This window comes from Acinonyx jubatus, chromosome A1, assembly GCF_027475565.1.
Source record: "Acinonyx jubatus isolate Ajub_Pintada_27869175 chromosome A1, VMU_Ajub_asm_v1.0, whole genome shotgun sequence".
NCBI classification, from domain to species: Eukaryota; Metazoa; Chordata; class Mammalia; order Carnivora; family Felidae; genus Acinonyx; species Acinonyx jubatus.
In genome coordinates this window covers 223,363,791-223,382,817 of record NC_069380.1, presented here as the reverse complement: position 1 = coordinate 223,382,817, position 19,027 = coordinate 223,363,791, and the positions used below count along the sequence as shown (strand labels likewise).

Below are 19,027 nucleotides of genomic sequence, written 5' to 3'. Positions count from 1 at the left end.
TGAGGCTCTTTGCTGACAGCTCAGAGCCTGGAGCCTGCTTCAGATTCTGTGTCTCTCCATCTCTCGGCCCTTCCCCTGCTCATGCTCTGTGTCTCTCTATCTCTCAATAATAAATAAACGTTAAAAAAATTTTTTTAAGAAGTCCTAAGTATTAGCGTCTATATGTACCATCAAATACAGAGGAAGAGCAGGATCAAGGATTTTGAGTTAAAAAGAACCCCAAGTGTGTGTGTGTGTGTGTGTGTGTGTGTGTACGTGAATGCTTGGGAAAGATGAGTATGGAGTTTCGGGCAAGCAGAGAAGAATGTGTTGGTCAGCTCTGACCAGTGAACTATAGCTGGGGTTTCTTGGGAGTAAGAGCAGAGACCACACACAAGCTCTGCTCTCCAAAAACCACTTGAGCCATAAATCCAGCAAGTGAAGAAAGCTGCAAACTGAATAAGAGACTGGGGTATAAACTGGACTGGAAAAATCCTCCCAGCTGAAAATGGCTGAAAAAAGGAGGTATCAATTAGGGTGTTCTTTATGATTCAGTAAAAAGAGCACAATTAGTACTTTATGGGGAGAATGTTTTCCAAGTGTACATCTCAATGAGTTAAGATTCTCCACTCAAGTGCGTTGCACAGCTCGTTGTTTGTTTTCTAGGTATAGCAACTTGTGGAGGCGCAGGGATCTCATACCCTCAAAGCTCTCTTCAGGTTGATGGACCCCTGAGGACGCAAATAGACATTATCTGCCTGCTTTGGTAGGGGCATCATGCCTGACCCTTACATTAAGCAACATGCACATCCTTCTGAACCCCACCTCCAGCTGCCCTCTTCATCTCCATAGTGAGGCCCAAGACACTTCGGGGACCCATTTTCTCTCCAGGAACATCAGGGGAATCTCAGTGGTCCCCTCCACCGCTCTGCCACCGCAGAACTTTTTCCTCCAACACTCATGGTGCCCTGGCATGTCTGTCAGGCTTTACTTGCCATTTGCCACAGAACCTGGTGGCACAGAAAGTACGTGTCCTGCTTCCTTCTTGCAAATCCTGTTCTTGGAAACTCTTCTCCTCTGCCCCTCCCTTCTTCCCCCTTTTCCTCCTCTCCCCTCCTCTCCTAAAACCTGGCTGAACATGAGCCCAGGGTACGAAAGATTTTAAGAATTCAGATTCCCTTGTCCAAGCTGTCATTCCACAAATCATCGGAAACTCGTGGTAGCTTTGGGTTCAGTGGTGGATCCTCCTTGAAATCGTTTGGTTCCATTTGTTTTAGATTGAATTGAAGCTGTGCTAATTGGGAGTGAATGTAGAAGAGCCCCCAAACTCAACTCCGTGGCCTCCACCTGGCTCCCCAGGCAGCCCCTGACATAGGTCTGTGGAACCCTAGAACTCCTAGGAACATAGGTTGAAAACCACTGTTCTAGAAATGGGGGATTATTCAGAGTCTATTAACGAGGGAGTTGGTAAAAGTAATAAATGTTTTCTTGTGGTCCTGGGCACAGTGGGAAACCAGCACAATTGGATTGGGATCAGGAGACATATCTGAGTTTAGTTTAATTATACATTAAAAAAAGATCTCCTTTTTCCTCCAGTAAAGTTCTGAATCTTTTTAACTCCCAACAGATATATGTAAAGATGGAGAGCAGAGGGTGATTTCCAGTATATAGCGTACAGTTTCTGATATATATGTGTATAATTATTTGATGCATATGTTTGAAATGTTTCTGTTTCAAGGACCAACAGCCATAAATTGAGGAAATAAAAACAGACAAGTTAAACAGTTGTTACAAGCTGGCACACAGACTCAAGAAAATGTAGCATTCATCAATATGGCAGTTTGGATTTTTTTCCAAGTTCATGGCTTGATATTCTAGTATTATTCCATTTATTTTTTCACATTAAAATTCTGTAACACTCTAAGAGAACCATAGCAAATTTCAGCCTTATAGCTATTAGAGAATGAAAAAAAAAAAAACAACCAAGGTATATATTTGTGTGTATGTGTGTGTGTGCGTGTGTGTGTGTGTGTGTGTGTGTGTGTAGTTTAAGATGTGTCAAACACTCAAACAATTCATCATATGAAAAATACCACAAGTAATGCATCATCATCGAGAGCAAAGATAAAGGATTATTCTACACTAAACCATTCAGTCAATGTTTTGGTCAGTAAAAGTATTCTTTTGGTATTCAGTGGAGGAAAGAAGGGTTTGCAGGAGAAAGCCAGTGGTTTTGTAGCTGAAGCCCTTTTATGGTAGTTGGCTCTGAGGGATTGGAAAAATTTGTCTAAGGGCATTTATTGTTAAGTACCATGTTTATACAGGACAGGCAATCATACCCTTATGTGTCCATTAATTTCATTTGCAAAGAGATGCTCTGTTGGGAATGATCTGATGTACACATTTCTACTACTTTGCCCAGCTGTGAATTCATAAGGAAGCAAGCCACATTGGCCAAGTGTTCATGGGGGGAGGGCGGTTATCTTTTCTTTTCTTTCTTTTTAAAACCACCAAATTATTTTGATTCTTTAGCCTGATTTAAGTTGTTTGTCTCTGCCTCTTTGGCCAAAGCTAAAATAGAAACGTTTTTCAGATTTTACCATTTTTTTTCACTTTTAAATGACCTAGGGTATTATTTTATACGCTCATCCTTACTGTGCTTAAGGGTATACCATGGATCACCAGAAATTTGATGCAATAAAATATTGTTCTATGGCCATGAACTGTAATGTGACTAGTACACGATTTGGTCTGGAAAAACTTCTACTCGCATGGCTTAATAAATATATAATACCTGTTTTAATATACTGGGATTTTGTTTATTGTTTTAAATTTTTTTAATGTTTATTTATTTTTGAGAGAGAGATTGGTGGGAGGGGCAGAGAAAGAGGGGGACAGGGGATCCACGCCGGCTCTGCACTGACAACAGCGAGCCCGATGTGGGGCTCAAACTCAAGAACCGTGGGATCATGACCTGGGCCAAAGTTGGACACCTAACCGACTGAGCCCCCCGGAAGCCCTATCCTGGGATTTCTAAAACATACCTTGGATCCTGTCCCTCCTCTTCCTTATCTATGTCACTTAAAGTGAGGTTTTCAAAGCCAGTCACCACCATCAGGCGTTGAACAGAGATCAGAGAGGCCAATTATTTAGGTCGCCATGTTGAGTAGATGCTGCAGGGACACAGGAGGAGGTAGATGGAGTCTTTGAAGGTCCCCAGTGTTTTCGCTAATTCTGGAATCAAGAAAGAAGGTGCATAGGCAACTACTAGGCCCAGACGGTACCAGGAGCTTTTTCTTCTTCTTGTATCCCATGTTCCTGGTGACACACGAGACAAGCATAAATACCCCAATGCAGAAATCCTCAGCCTGGGGTAATTTTGTCCCACAGGGTACTTTGGGTGATGTCTGTAAACATTTTGGGTTGTCCCAAATACACGTATGCATTTGGTATGCTGTTGGCATCCCAGGCAGAGTCCAGGATGCTACTTAGCTTATTGTGCCCAAAATGTCAATAGTGCCAATGCCGAGAAACCCTGTTCCATTTTACAGATAAGGAACCTGAGGCTCTAAAGGACCACAGTTTGTGAATGTCAGAGCTAGAATCAAAACCCAGGGCTGAGTCATAAGTTGATACGCTTTGTCACTGAAACTCATCCCTTCTCAGGTAGTAAGTGATAAAATCAGAATATGTAGATCAACATCCAATTATAGACGGTTATGAATAGGAGGAGACTGTAACCTAGAGGGATTGTGGAGCCATTGAAGGTTTATATGCAGAAATATTAAACAAAAGGCAATACTTCTAGAAAATCGGAGCTCAACTAGGGGCACATGGAGAAAATACACCAGCGCACATAAATTCCTATTTTCAACCAATTTATTAGTCATGAAATTTCATTCCTTATGCTCTCCTGTTTACACAGACATATTCTCCTGTCTGACAGCCTAGAGTTGCCAAAATTTATTGAGAGTAGCAAACTCAGGCCAAAATCAGCTCAGACATTTTATTTTAGGTGTTATTTCCGTAACTTTTCATTTTTAGTTTCCAAATATCAAGAAATGCCCTCTGGCCATCCCGCTTCCTTCATTTTCTTCTTGTTACCACTCTTCAGAGAAGTCCAGGGTGGCCAGGTTACCAGTGGAGAATTCTGATTGCACCTTGCACATGATATTGAAAACTCCCAATTTTAGTGATAATATTTCACTCTTTTGGATGCTGGGTTCCCTCTGCCCTTATTCAAATTTAGGTCCGTGGAGCCCGTCTTTGAAAATTATTTATTCCTACCCCCATTGTCTTCTCACATTTGCTCATTAGCATATCAATTTTCCTCAACCTGGCTATTAGTTTCCCATTTCCATAGTCCCTCCCAACAAACTCAAGCATTCTTTAACCACTTAAATGCTTAGGGGTAGTGCAGTTCTTACCAGTGGATTCCTCTTGGAAAAGCACTGGTCTCTGGGCCCAAATGACTCATGGGATGCTGGCACTGACAGGAGTCATAGAGAGGGTCCAGTCCAGTCCCCTGTTTATGTAGCTAGAGAAGTTAGAGCCAACAAGGGTGAGTGTCTTGGCAAGGCCAATAGCCAGTGAACTGTCACAGTGGGACCATGGTCCTTATCTGTTGATTTTCATTGCCGTGATCTCTGCACTACATATTTTGACCAAGTTTCTTCCAGTAATAGAGCTCACTGGAATGTGGTTCAAGGTAGTATTTGCTATATGGTAATGAATTCTACTCCACAGACCATATCGTTGATTCCAGAGTGATGTGATTCTGCTCCCTGGGTATTCTTTAACACGGCCTATTTCTGTGGCCTAACTAGCCTTGCCAAGATAACACCTGGTTTCTTGGGCCTGGGTGTGATGACTGTAGAAGCAATACCTAGCTAAGCACTGGAAGAGGAAATGTCACTGCTGTCACAGCCTTCTGATAGATCAGACACAGGCACAAATTCTTAAGTTTGGCTGCCTCACAGGCCACATATGCAAGAATATTACCAGGCAGACATTTGTTTTGTCCATATTTCTATTGTCTTTTATTATTTTTTTAAGTTTACGTATTCATTTTGAGAGAGACAGAGAGCGTAAGCGAGGGAGGGGCAGACAGCAAGGGAGGGAGAGAATCCCAAACAGGCTCTGCACTGCCAGCATGGCGGCCAACACAGAGCTCAAACTCACAGAACATGACATCATGACCTGAGCTGAAACCAAGAGTCGGACACTTAACCGACTGCGCTGCCCAGGTGCCCCTTTATTTCTATTGTCTTTTAAAAGAGTAAACATAGTTGCTCAAACTAGAAGGCAGAAAGCAAATCCTCGTGTTCTCCTCATGAGCCAAAGCCATTTTTTGTTCAGTCATATGTAGGTTGGAAGGTGAGACGCACTGTGTACAGGGTGTGTGGGGAGCACAGCTTCGTGATAGTTCTTTGGACACCCAGACAAAGCACATCTGTACAGACTCAATGGGAAGGTGAGAGTCGGCCTCATTCCCCAGACCTTCCAACCTCTGGTTGTAAGACCAAGTAGAGGTAGAGGCACAGGCTCTTCTGGAAGACAGCAGCAAAGCTATGAACAGAAGAGAAAGCTGGTGCCATGGTTCTGTTAACCTTGCCCGCAGCCATGCTGGTGTTCTCACCAGCTGGATTGTCGGCCATAGAAAGTAGGCTGCCCTTTGCAGGAGTTGGTCCTCTGCAGTGCAGCACATTGTGGGGGTCCCCTTTCTGGAGACTGTGGCACATGCTCAGCCTGTCATATATATTCTAAGTGTCTTTGTATAAGGAGCCAGGTTGCATTTACCTTCTGCAAACACAATGTGATGATATGTGATCAGCTGGATTCATTTAATTATTGATTAAATGATATCTATGAAGCATCTACTATGGGCCAGGCATAGTTACTAGCATAATAGATGATGGAAAACTAAACTTAGGGATAGAGTTATCACTAACTCCCCTTGGGAATGGAAGGAAGTGTATGAAGAGATCCTGTCTATAGAACATCTATAAAACCCACGCATTTTATGTATATTACTGCACTGAGTCCTTTCAAGAACCTGTGAGGGAATCATGATTATCCCCAATTACGAATTAAGAATATAACGTGCCTGGGTCTCACCACTAGCGAGTGGAGAGCCAGGAGGGAAGCCGGATGTTGCCTTTTTCTGTACTCGAAGTGTCTTCCGTGGAGGAGAATGCTGAAATGGGCCAGCCTGGCCTGCTGACCGGGAATGTGCCTCTAAGGCAGCGAGATGGGACAGGAATGAGCAATGCAAAGGTCATCTACTTGGAGCTGGAGCCGAAGGTGGGGCTTGCTGACCTGTAGCAGAAAAGAAACGTGGCTCCCTCTGAGTCCAGCTGGTGGGAAGCCACGTGCTTTTTAACCTGGTGGCGGGGGATCCGCCCCAGCATTCTCTGCTCTTTGCCACATCCAAAATGTGAGGGGCACATGGCTGCTCATCCCCACCTAAGAAAGCCCCCGGGGGACGCAAGCCTTTTCCTGTATGTGCACGTCAGTGCATATTGACAGCATGATCTTCTGTGTGGGTATATGTACGCTCATCACAGAGATACCTCGGTGGACTGTAATCCCAGCATGTTCCATACAGCAAGAAGGTTAACCAGTGACCTGCTCTACTAAAGTTTCCCACATGTCCTACCAGGTGGCAGACTGTCCACTCGAAATCAGATCTCATTTCATCGGCTTTCGATGACAGTCAGTACTAAAAACTCAAGAGTGGAAAGCCAGAAAGAGAAACCACAAAAGGACTGAGAAAATCGCCACTAATTAAGGATCTCCAGCGTTAATCTTTTCCACAAGGAGCATGTCCCTTCCGGTCATCATTTTCTCTTGAAGCACCCATTTTTATTTGAGAAGAAAAAGTGTTGATGCCTTTTCTTTTCCCAGAGAGTGTAGGGTTCTGTTCACATGAATCGAGGAAGAAATTTAAGGAGTACCAGGCTAATTTCATCCACATGGAGTAGATTTTAAAAATATTTACGTGGGAATCTCAGAGAGTCGTGGATGTGACCTCACTGTCACGACAGTATTCCCCTTGCTGTCCACCACTGTTTCTGTGTTGCTGTCATTGACCTTCCAAGGCTAGAATGAGGTGGGTGCTCCGTCTCTGTTCTTCTATTGACTAGACTTATGGGTGGGTATTGAGGATTCGGAGGTGCGAATGGATGAAAATATAGAATTAGCCCTCAGGTTTCCCAGCGGGGAGGAGCAGACCTTGGCAGAAATAATTTAACACAAGGTCTGCCAAGCAAGTAGAGAAACTTCAGGAGAGAAGCCTGAACAATAGTGCAGATTTCCATTACTGTGGGAATGTAGCCCAGATGCGTGGTCTAGGTTTCAGTGGAACCCAGTCATTAGATTCGGCCTTAACCTTGAACATCAGACTTAAAAAGATATTGAAGAAAACATTTCCGGTACAAGAAATAGAAATCCACCTGAAACTAGCCTTAAGCTAAACAGGAATCTATTGGCTAGTGCGACTAAAAAGTTCTGGTGTTGTTTTGCTTTAGACTGGCTAAATTTAGGGATTCTGTGGATGGCTTCAGAGAACTGACTCTGGATCTGATTTCTGCAGTGTTGCTTTCATTCGCTGCCTGTGAATTCTCTTCACACGATGGGAAGGATAACCATTTTAAATGTAAGTGTTCCTAATAACTCAAAACCTCATAAGGAGAGAAAACATCTCTGGCTCCAAGCATCCATTCCATCCTCCCAGAAAGTCTCCAGTGGGTAAGCAGGCATGACTTGTCCAGCTTTCATGGGAGAAGCAATCACCACCCCACCCCACCCCACCCCCCCGGACTGCCAGCTCTATCCTTATCCCACAAAGTGGGCATGGGTGGGTCCCACAAGAAAGGCTCCAAAGAGGGCACATAGGAGTCACAGCTCTGTGCTACAGGCTTGAAGAGACCTTGGTCCCCCAGCAGGAGAAATAGCTTAGGAGCAAAATGGGAGGTTCCTGGATATTGGAAGAGGGCATTCATCAGAGTACAGACTCTGCAAACCAAAGGGAGGAAGATTCAAACTGGGATTAGATGTATGTGTCAGAGGGAACCAGAATCAACGAAGATTCTACATACAGCTTGCCTCCGGCATCGCATGAAGCTGGGCTCCAGATCAGCCCTTCCCAAGTCTGTTGGAGGGTGCTCAGAATTGATGGCAGGTCTTGACCCACCTTGAAACATCCACCCAAGCCCATCACATGCTCACTCAGCCTTGTGCTCCCTCTGTCCTCCATCTCTGGGTCTCTCTCTGGGTCTCTGTGTCTGTGTCTCGTTCTCCCCACTTCCTCCCCCCTCCCTCTCCCCCGCCTCCTCTTTCTCTTTAAAATAGCCTTTTGAAAACAATGTACAATAGTACCACTGGGGAGGACAATTACTTTCAATCCACTTTTACTTAGAGCTGTTTTCACCATAATTGTTGCTGAGATGAAATACTGACCTTTCCATGTTGAGAAAATTAAAAGTGCCTCAAGGGTCAGAAAAAATAATCCCCTAACTACCAGCTGCAGGGGAAGTGCCCACATGAAGTGACTACTCCCTTCCTGACATCACCACATGTAATTCTCTAATTTTCCCAGCAGAATAGATCCCCTACCCGTTCTTATTATCTTCAAAGACACCAACAATGGGACCCCTTAGCCCAGAAGGCCCACAGTGGCCAACCAGTTCTCACAAACAAACAATTGTGAGCATGTCTTTTCTCTAAGACGAAATCTACATGACCACATTCATTACCAGAGAAAAGGTCACCTTTTCCCAGAAATGGTCCACAAATGAGACAGATGTAGATTTTGCTGTCGAGCATTCAGAGAACGGTTGCAATTCTACACTTGATGCTGTAGACACAACATAGGAACCACAAAACAGTAATCATTAGGTGAGTGGAGGTCATGGATGGTACTGAGACAGATGTTTCCCTAACCATATGTAGAATTAAACCACTAACATCAATGTCTGTTATGTAATGTGCCAATCAGAGAAAGCCAGCAAAACATTTACAGATTATAAATATACATTTAGAGGTACACTAGTGTGTACATATGCACACATGTCCATAGCCACATGTGATCAGAAATTTCCAGACGCTACTTCTGTGAGAAATCGTTCCTGTATTTACAAGTTTAATTTTATCTGTACCTAATGCCCATCGCTTACGTGAAATGGGGTAAAATGAGCCAATTTGTGTCCATACCTAACCTTAGGTTTTAGTTAGAAACCAGAAGCATGCATTACGGCAGGAACACATATTTGGAGTGCATTAAAGCATACAGAAGCACAGAGTTTCTACTTTATGTATAAATCATGGTATTTAAATTTTTCTCAATGGGAACAGCTTGTAAATTCTAATCTCTACCTTTCAGGATAAAGTTCTTACACTGACTGTGCACTTAAAGACCCCTGTCTCAGACCTGTGATCACTCACTCCCTTCTTTCCCCCAAAGCAGGTAGTGTGAGTTATTGGCATCTAGCTCTGTGCCGTTGATGAACTGACTCTCCTCAGGGCTTCCTCTCTCCGGAAGAGTGTCCTTATCAATTCTGCCCTTCTGTATATCCTGCAAGACCTAACTCAAGCACACCTCCTACAGAAAGTTTTTCTTTACAGTTCTCCAGTGTAAGGAAGAGGATGGCTGGTCCCATAGATAACGTCTAGCAGGTAGACTGATCCCATAGATCAGTCATAGCAGTGATTGGTTTACTTGTCATTCAACTGCAGTAGAGCATCTGAGCATCTTCAGTCATTCTGATGTTTCCCCAAAGTGCCCCTCTGTGGCAGGAAGAGTAATTGCCCCCACAATGTCCACAGGCCAATCCCTTGAACTTATAAATGCATTACATTACATGATAGAAGGGGCTTTGCAGATGGACTTAAGTTTGTGGAACTTAATGTAGGGAGGTTAAGCTGGATGATCACGTAAGCCCAGTCTAATCACAGGGGTCCTTAAAAGCAGAAGAGGAGAGGGGCATTGGGTGACTCGGTCCGTTGGGCGTCCGACTTCTGCTCAGGTCATGATCTCACCGCTTGTGGGTTTGAGCCCCTCATCGGGCTCTGTGCTGACAGCTCTGAGCCTGGAGCCTGCTTTGGATTCTGTGTCTCCCGCTCTCTCTGCCCCTCCCCTGCTCATGCTTGGTCTCTCTCTCTCTCTCTCTCTCTCTGTCTCTCTCGTAAATAAATGAACATTAAAAAAAATTTAAGTGGAAGAGGAGACAGAAGAGATGTAGCCCCAGAAGCAGCATCTAATCAAAGTGATCAAGCCTAGAAGGCACGAGAGTGTGACAAAATGGAAGTCACACGCTTTCATAACCGAATCTTGGAAGTGACATCCCATCACTTCCTCTATTCTCTGTTTCTTAGGAGGTGGTCACTAGGCCCAGCATGTGCTTAAGGGGAGGCAGTCACATAAGGGTGTGAGTCCCAGGAAGCAGGCATTCTCGGGAGCCGTGTGTTGGTTTCATGTCAGAATCACCTGGGAAACTTTTTAAAATATTGATGTTTTCTGGCTTCTGGTGGGGTTTGGGGGTTCTGCCTTCACTCCTTGGAATAAGTGTAACCCAAGTGTAGGTCAGCCAAGAGGTATCGAGAATACCTAGGGCGTCTGGAAGTGGGAGGAGGAGGAGGAGGAGGAGGAGGAGGAGGAGGAGGAGGAGGAGGGAATACCACTGGTTTAAGAGGATATATTAAAAGGGAAGTAGCTTGCACCTCCTCTAACATGTAACATAGGGATAAAGAGCCTGGCCTCCCCTCCAGCTTCTCTTATCTCGCTCACGCTCCTAGTTGGCTGCCTGGCTTGTGCTGTGATTTGGACAGAAGGCAGTGCAGTGCCATCAAAAGACCACCAGAAAAAAGGGTTGGAGGTTTTTTTGCAAGAAATGAGTAGGTCTAAACGTTGGAGAATTCTTCAAGGCCTTGGAGATGTGGAGACTAGATTGTGATCTGAGAATGAGTTCTAAATAGTTGGAAGATCAAGTTCCGGGCTCTCTGGGATGGGGATTAAATTCTGAGCTGAAACTGGCCTAGGCAGCTGCTGAGTTACCAGGGAATCTGGAGAGAGATTTGGCAGGAAAGGGGCTGGCAGTGGGCATTGGAGTTGAGTTTCTCATGTGATTCTATATCTATATGTGGTAGGGATTTTATTAACAGAAATAGGACATCTTCACAAACAGCTTCCATTATCATCATTGTATGGTGACTTCAGCCCCCCGTCATCCTTAAGAAAGCCAACTTCCTGGACTTTTTGGGCTGATCTTCATTCAAAAGGATGTGGCTGACTTTGAAAGCAGGGTATTCCATGAGTTGTCGGCCAGGATGATTGAAACATTTGCATGGTCCTTTTATGCCCACGTTGTCCTCATGGTCAGGTACTTTGGGGAGCCCATGGGCACGTGATCTGGTCTGCATCGGTGGAATCAAGCTATGCTCACATAGGGCTGAAACCCAGGACCTTCTGAGGACCAAGGCTGAGTCTGGCAAGGCTAGAAAGTCACGCAGGAAGCCATGTGAAAAGACATGAAGGAGGACAAACCTTTAAAGATGAAGAGGGACAAGCGTGGAAGAGTGATATTTTTTCAGAGAGTTAACTAATCAGGGCAATGCTTCTCTTTTGCAGAAATATTTAAAAACAGCAATGTCTTTAGAAGCCAGGTGATTAGACCAGCAGGAGTTTAGAAAGAATTACACATTGTTTTAAAGGGAAAAATCAGCCCCTCGGATGCGTTCAGTGATGCAGAAATAATAGCAAACTCGAAATCTATGTTAGGACTAATTTTCTCTGTTTCGCTTGTTAATTTCCCCTGTTATGGGATCTGTCTTTTGCTACTCACTGAGAGATGGCGCCAAGTAATATTTGGAAATTATTTCATTATTCAGTGTTATTTACCTTGCCAGCCTCCCAGATCTAAACAGCAAGGAACTGCAACCACAAAGATAGATTGTTCGTAGTCTGCTAATTGCATCTCTTTAATCTCTGCGGAATTTAAATATGATTAAATGAACCCTTCACATCAATTAACAAGCAACGTGAAGGAAATTAATATCTCCGTTACTATTCACATCAGTCTAACTTTTCTCTGAAGGTTATATTATCAGGTCAGTCGAGACGGCAGAGGGACTGATCAAAAAGTCTCCCATTCGAGCCTCTGCACGGGCTTTCTCCTCTTTCCGTAATCTGAACACAAGCATGGAAGAAATAGGACAACTGGGATACTTGGCAAAATGTCTGTGCGTTACTAAAGAAGAAGCCGCTGTAAAGGTACACGGTGGCGGGTACAATGTGAATCCACTAACGGCTGTTTCGGGGGTAATAGGACGCTGTAAGCTGGGGGTTTGACTTGGCTTTGGTGCTAAGAGCTGCATGATCAGAGATGAGCCAGCCGACCTTTCTGAATTTGGAGATAGGGTAGTTGCACTATGCAGTTATCGAGAAAGTTTAGTTGATCTCCAGAGAAGCAAATTCACAGAGATATTAAATATTCAAAACCCCTGCTCTTGGACATGAGAGTTTATGAAGCCACATGAACGTAGGTTGAGAATGTCCTCTGAACCTCTCATTCATCAATTCACAAAATACGTATGACCTATCTCCTATCGACAGGGTTCCGGGTCCCCTGTTAATAAATTAGTTTGCCTCTGGAGAACCATTATTGCACCACACAATGAAGATATTTTCCAGAAAGTGTGAACTGAGCTTGACTTTGCAATTATTTATTGTCAAGAACTGCTTATTTTAAGGAAACTGATGCAGAAGCTCCTGGTTACCAAAAAGAAGTGGAGTTTAGACTGCAAACGTACCTGACTATAAAGCAGAATGGTCCAGAAGCTGACACAGGGGGCGCCTGGGTGGCTCAGTCAGTTAAGTGTCTGACTCTTGGTTTCCGCTCAGGTCGTGATCTCATGGCTCCCTGACAGCACGAAGCCTGCTTTAGCATTCTCCCTCCCTCTCTGACCCTCCCCACTTGCGATCTCTCTGTCTCTCTCAAAATAAAAAAAGAAATAAGCCACAAAAACACTGACAAAAGATAATACTTTCTTATTTTAAGAAGTAAGATTTTTTACTCTGAGGTTTTATGTGAAGACACCAGTGGAGTTTCTAAGTTTGGGGTATGATCTCCTGAAGACCCTTCAGAGTATCAGACTCTTGAGAAGTGGGACCAGACACAGATAATGGAGAGTTTAATATGCAGCCAAGGTCAAGAACCTGTTGCCCTGAACTCTCTCGTTCCCAAATGAACTTGCTTGCTGTCAGCTAACTGGGTACTCAGACAAAAGCAAGTCGAAACAGGGATCTCTGCTAACTCACCAGTAATAGGTGATGATTTCATTATTTCCTCTTTCAATAATTATGTGCACCTTGATATGGAACCTATACGACCCTGTACAAACCAGCGAAGTCCTAGCCCCACTAATGACAATTTCAGGTACTTCATTTTTCTTTTATCCTTATATGTCCTTGCAGAGATCACACAGGAGGAAGTATTTTGATGCACAGTGTGCTGGCTACTCAAATAGGAAGCTCGGCTTTCATAACGGCCCGAGGAGAGCTTTAAGGACAGCAGCCAGTCTCTCAGTTAAGAAAGGAAAAGAAATCCTCAGGTCTAATCTCCTTATTTTTGAAATCTAAAGTTTTCCTAGAAGATGCCTGGATGGTCTCTGCATGCACCATGACACGAATGGAAGGGCACAGATCCCGAGGGGAACTCACCATTCTGCCCCTCTCTCGAGGTTAAAGAGGTTTCTGTTGATTGGGCAGAAAATTACCCCCGTCACCCATTAAATGGCAGGAGGCTTCCACTTGAGCAGTCTCCTACATGGGAAAATTTGCTGGGCTAAATTTTGTTCAAGACCACAAAAGAGGAAATTCTCAGCATAAATCCCCTCGGTGCGAAAAAAGGACAATCCAGCAAGACCGATTTCCTGTCTAATTGTGACACATGTACTCCCTACTGGCCCATGTCACTTGAACTTGTCAGAATGCAGTACAAAATGTTCATCGATTTTCAGCTTGATTTTGGAACTAAACTGAAGGGCGCCTTTATACACACGATGGTACTGTAGAGAACTAGGCAAAAAAAAAAAAAAAAAAGAAGTCCGTAGAACTGGGGTTAGTAATGAGGCAATAATATGGATGAGAATGCCCAAAATGTTTCTAAACAGCCCCAGGATAGCCAGACTCAATGGAATGTCAAATGCCAGGACAGCCCATCGGCTTGACTTTGTCTTTTAAATTTTTTTTAACGTATATTCATTTTTGGGGAGAGGAAGAGAGACAGAGCATGAGCGTGGGAGAAGCAGAGAGAGAGAGAGAGAGAGAGACAGAACCCAAAGCAGGCTCCAGGTTCTGAGTTGTCAGCACAGAGCCCGACACGGGGCTCAAACCCACGTGAGATCATAACCTGAGCTGAAGTCACGAAGTCAGACGGAGTCAGACGCTTAACCCACTGAGCCACCCAGGTACCCCATTGACTTTGTCTTTTAAATTCATGTGAATTACTTACTCAGGGCTCTCAGTTTCAAACCATACAAATCTGCCAGCTAATTTAAGCAGGAGGAACTGGTGGGAAGAATGTTAAGTAGATCACTGACCCGCCAGGAAAATCTGAAATCAAAGTGGCCAGATGCTGGTCTGGTAAGGAACTGCACCCACAGACACCCCCGCGTCCCCCCTCGCCCCCCGCCAGGCTGCTTCTAGAATCACTTCTGTTCCTGGAGGCTGAGTCGTACTTGTGCTCTGTCCACCATTTACTGGAATGGACTCTGGTTCTCTGCTTCTTCTCCTCTCTAGCTTCCATTCCAAGTCTATACCTGGTGGCTGAACCCAGGCCAAGGGCTGGCCCTAGCATTTTCAGTGCCTGCAGGTAGAGGGAAGTGTCACTTCAGGGATGGAGCAGTTGCCCAACACTAGAGAATGTGCAGGTGTGCACGACAGTCCTGGGGAAAAACAGTAGCCCTCTTACCCCGGTGTCGCTCCAGGTGGGGTCCGCAGACCGGTCCGTGAACTGTGTGACCAGCCTACAAAGGGACAAGTATAAAAATCGAGAGGGAGCTCTCAGAAACATTTTATACAGCAGCTTAGGCTTGGATCTCGGCATCTTTATCCCAGTTTCATTCCCCTTTCCTAATAAGTCACTGTTACTAATTTTGCGAAAGTATTGGCCTGGGATGGGTAGGAAACAAAACACTGGTACTTTAACAATAGGGAGCTGAGAAGCCCTGCTCCTTACCACATAAATACTTTGGTTTGTAACATGTGCTGAGTGAAATAAATTCTGAAAGATGTAGGCCAAGGAAAGTTTTATATTTTCACTTAATAATAAAAAATCATGTACTGAGTACTTACCGTAATCCTTCTGCCTATGTTTATTGGATACTCCCCCAGCAGGCTCGTACTATCTCCATTCCCATTCTACAGATGAGAAAACTAATCAACAGAGAGATAAGTAACTTTCCCAAGCAGGATGTTTCCAGAAATTTCACTCTCATCCACCAAACGCATTACCTTCTTGCGTGGACTCCCCTCCGTAGGGCAGCCAGGAGGAAACTTATTACTCACTGCCAAAAGTTGTCTTTAAAACACAGATTCTTTAGCCAGATATGCTATTTTTCGGAGGAAGCCAGACGCCATTTTTAAAAAACAATGGCTCACAAGATAGATGATTTCATTGTTCTGCTGGACTTGTTGTTTCCAAATTTGAGCTTGTTTGTTTTTTTGAGGCTTTTACTTTTCTGCAGAGATCCTATAATTCTCTCTGTAAATTACTAGCATCTCTCCGTGGAGACTCAAATTCTCTTATCTGCCTCATTGAGAAAGTGCAGCTACCAAGCATAAGCTCCCACAAGACGATGAGAGAAGTGTTGGCTACGGGTCATCTGGTGCTGCGGTCTCAGTGACCCACCGGAGATGAGTATATCAGCGCCTGAGGGGTTAGGGCCAGAAGTCATACAAGACGCTCTTGTGGAACCCAATCCAGGCTCGTGTTGGAGCACAGAGCTTTCTCTGTGTATCTGACTTGTCTGAGGCGTGGTCATACAAGGCAGGAAATGTCTGCTCTCGATGACGAGGAATCAGAACAGCTCCCCCATTCTTCATAAGCAGCCAAGATTTCTACAGAACTCACATTTCAGACCTGATGGAAGTCACTCTACAGATCCAGAAATACATCAGTGCTTCCAGGCAGGGGAATATGAGCAGTGAATCCTGTGAAGTCAAGTGGTCTTCAATGCAGTAAACACAATCTCTTCTCAGTCTCTTCCCCTTTGGAAGAAGATCTCTTTTTTATGGGCACAGAACCTGTTCTTTCTCCTTGACCAAACCCCTAAGGCTAAACTGAAGTGAAACTATTAAGTTTGCAGAGCAGACATAACATAAGTGTGGGATCACCAGGCAAGGTGATTTTTTTGAAGACTAATATAGTCCCAATTTCAGAAAGGCATATTGAAAAATAACCTCGTATATTTTTTTTACCAAAATATGTATTATCAACTAAAATATTTAGTGACATGTCGGTCCAGTCATTTTAAAAAAAATTAATGAAGTAAGGCCTAGCCTGCCTTCTTAGTCTCAGACAGATGATCCTGAATTCTCTTGTCTTTTAAGATGGTGGCCAACTCTCAAACTCTCAACAGTTGAAAAATTCTTTGGTGTGATTAAAACGATCCTCTTCACATTTATCATTCATATGCTATGGTGTGTTCTTTAAACATTTGAAGTTAGATGGGAAACAGGAGGTTATTTTTTAATCTGCATTTTCAGTGTTGGTATAGTTGCTATCTTGGCACTGATGCCAACTGGAGACCATCATCACAGGGCAGGGAATTCAGAAGAATGCACATTCCCAAGCCCTTGATCCTTGGCAGGACCATTTGAAGATTTGATTTGTTTTTGTTTGGTTTGGGGGATTTTCCCAGAAGAGAAAATACTACCCATTTGCTGCACTGTTATTGAAAATAAATCATGAGATACTCAATGGCTTCTAAACCCATGTACAGAAAGGCTATTATTCACCGAGTAAGGCTTCTCCCGCACATTGGTTTCCCCTCACAGGATGGAGGTGTAACAATTTTTGATGTTGTAAGAAATGGGTCTTATGACCCCAAGTTGGGCATTAAGAGCCGATCGCTTTACAGGTGGCGAGAAAGGAATCCTTTTCGTCGGACAGATTTAGCAGCAAGTCCAAGATGTGGTCTTGGGAACATTCCTTTAAGTCCTAGATCACTGCTGGCCAAACTGCCACTTCTGTCGGTCTTTCGGCTTCAGTGCACATCTGGAGACAATTTTTCAGAGGGTGGCAGAGGACAAGACTAGGTGGCTGGAGCCTTAAGACTAATTAAAATCCTAACACTCATCTATTTTTGAGAAACTATTCCAAGGAAAGGTAACTTGCTCACCAATATCAAACTATCCCCTCAAACGTATAGTAGATTCAAATAGAATTAGCTATCTACTAAATGCTCATGGAATTATTTTTGTACGAAAAAAAGGGGGTAATGGCTCATCCAACTAATTGCATTTATCTTGATTATCTGTTATTTTGTTGTTGAAATGAATAAACAAAGGTAGACTAAAACGGAAAAACATAATTTGCTCACAAATTAATTCAATGTAGACAGTTAAGGGGTGCCTGGGTGGCTTAGTCGGTTGAACACCCGACTTCGGCTCATGGGTTTGAGTCCCGCGTTAGGTTCTGTGCTGACAACTCAGAGCCTGGAGCCTGCTTCAGATTCATTCTCTCTCTCTCTCTCTCTCTCTCTCTCTGTCTCTCTCTCTCTCTGCCCCTTCCCCCCCCACTTGTTCACATGCTCACGCTCTCTCTCTCTTCCAAAAATAAACATTTAAAAACTATAGAGAAATAGTTAAAAATATCAAATTCCGGCTGTTAATGAAGAAAAGACAGTTTTCTGAGTAAGGAATTCAGTTGCTATAAACCGTCTCATTTCATTCGGGACCATTTTCACCATTTAAGACTCACCAGAGTCTTTTAGAAGGAGAATAGTGGTGGGTGTGGGTGTTTTCAAAATAAGAATCCTCCCCCCAAAAAGTGGATAGACACTTGTAATAAATTGTATGTGACTGTGTTTACCTTTTTTGAAAAACTCAGAGTCTACCCATGAATGACAGTGAACGTTTTTAGAATGGTCTATTGGCCACTAATTGCTGTCTAACAAATTACCCCAAGATTGGCTGGCTTAGAACAACAGCTTTTGTTACCTTAGAATGTCTCTGGGTCAGAAATCAGGCCCCGCCTAGCTGTGCCATGTGGCACCGTGTACCTCTCAAGACAGCACGCAGTATCAGCTGAGCTATGGTCATCTCAAGTCTTGACTGGGAGAGGATCCACTCCATGCTCATATACATGGTTCTTGGCAGGATTCAGCTCCTTGCAGATGGGTGGACTGAGGGCCCGCTTATTCACAAACTATTAGCCGAAGGCCTCCCTGTCCTCTTGACATGGGCCTCTCCACAGGACAGCTCACACGTGACATCCTCTTCGTTGGAGTGAGCAAGTCAGAGAGTGCAGCAAGAGGGAGGTCACCATGTTTGCCGTCTAACCTTGGAAGTGACATCTTCCCACTTGTCTAAATTTCATTTTGTAGAAGCACATAACGAGGGCCCATCCACACTCAAGAGTGAGGTGATTACATGGATAGGCAAATAAAAGGAAGTGAGATCTTTGAGACCCTATCAGAAAGCCCCTACCACACACGGTGATCGGTTTCCACTTTAATGGTGGCCACATGAAACGTAGAAGATCAGGTAATATTCAAGTTCTCCAGTTTTTCCTCCAAAATGTTAAAAATATATACAAATCATCTCTCCAGGACTTGATTCAATTTCCATGACCATATGTATAGCCAGAACTGGGCAAGTTAACAGTCCCTATTATCATTAGTCGTACATTCAAACGTGACATTTTCTTGTTCAAAATGTGTGTAAGTAAATCAAGAAAGGATATCAAGAAGAAGAGAGAAGAAAATCCACTCAGGCAAACAACTAGAATGTTCTGTATCAAATGCAGCCAGATATGTTGTGTCCCTG

At 43.9% G+C, this 19,027-nt stretch overlaps 1 protein-coding gene across 2 annotated transcripts in view; it reads left to right on the top strand.

Moving 5' to 3' along the window:
* Positions 1–19,027, top strand: part of FBXL7 (F-box and leucine rich repeat protein 7) — a 391,544-nt gene that overhangs the window by 327,653 nt on the left and 44,864 nt on the right. The gene's annotated exons all lie outside the window — the stretch shown is intronic.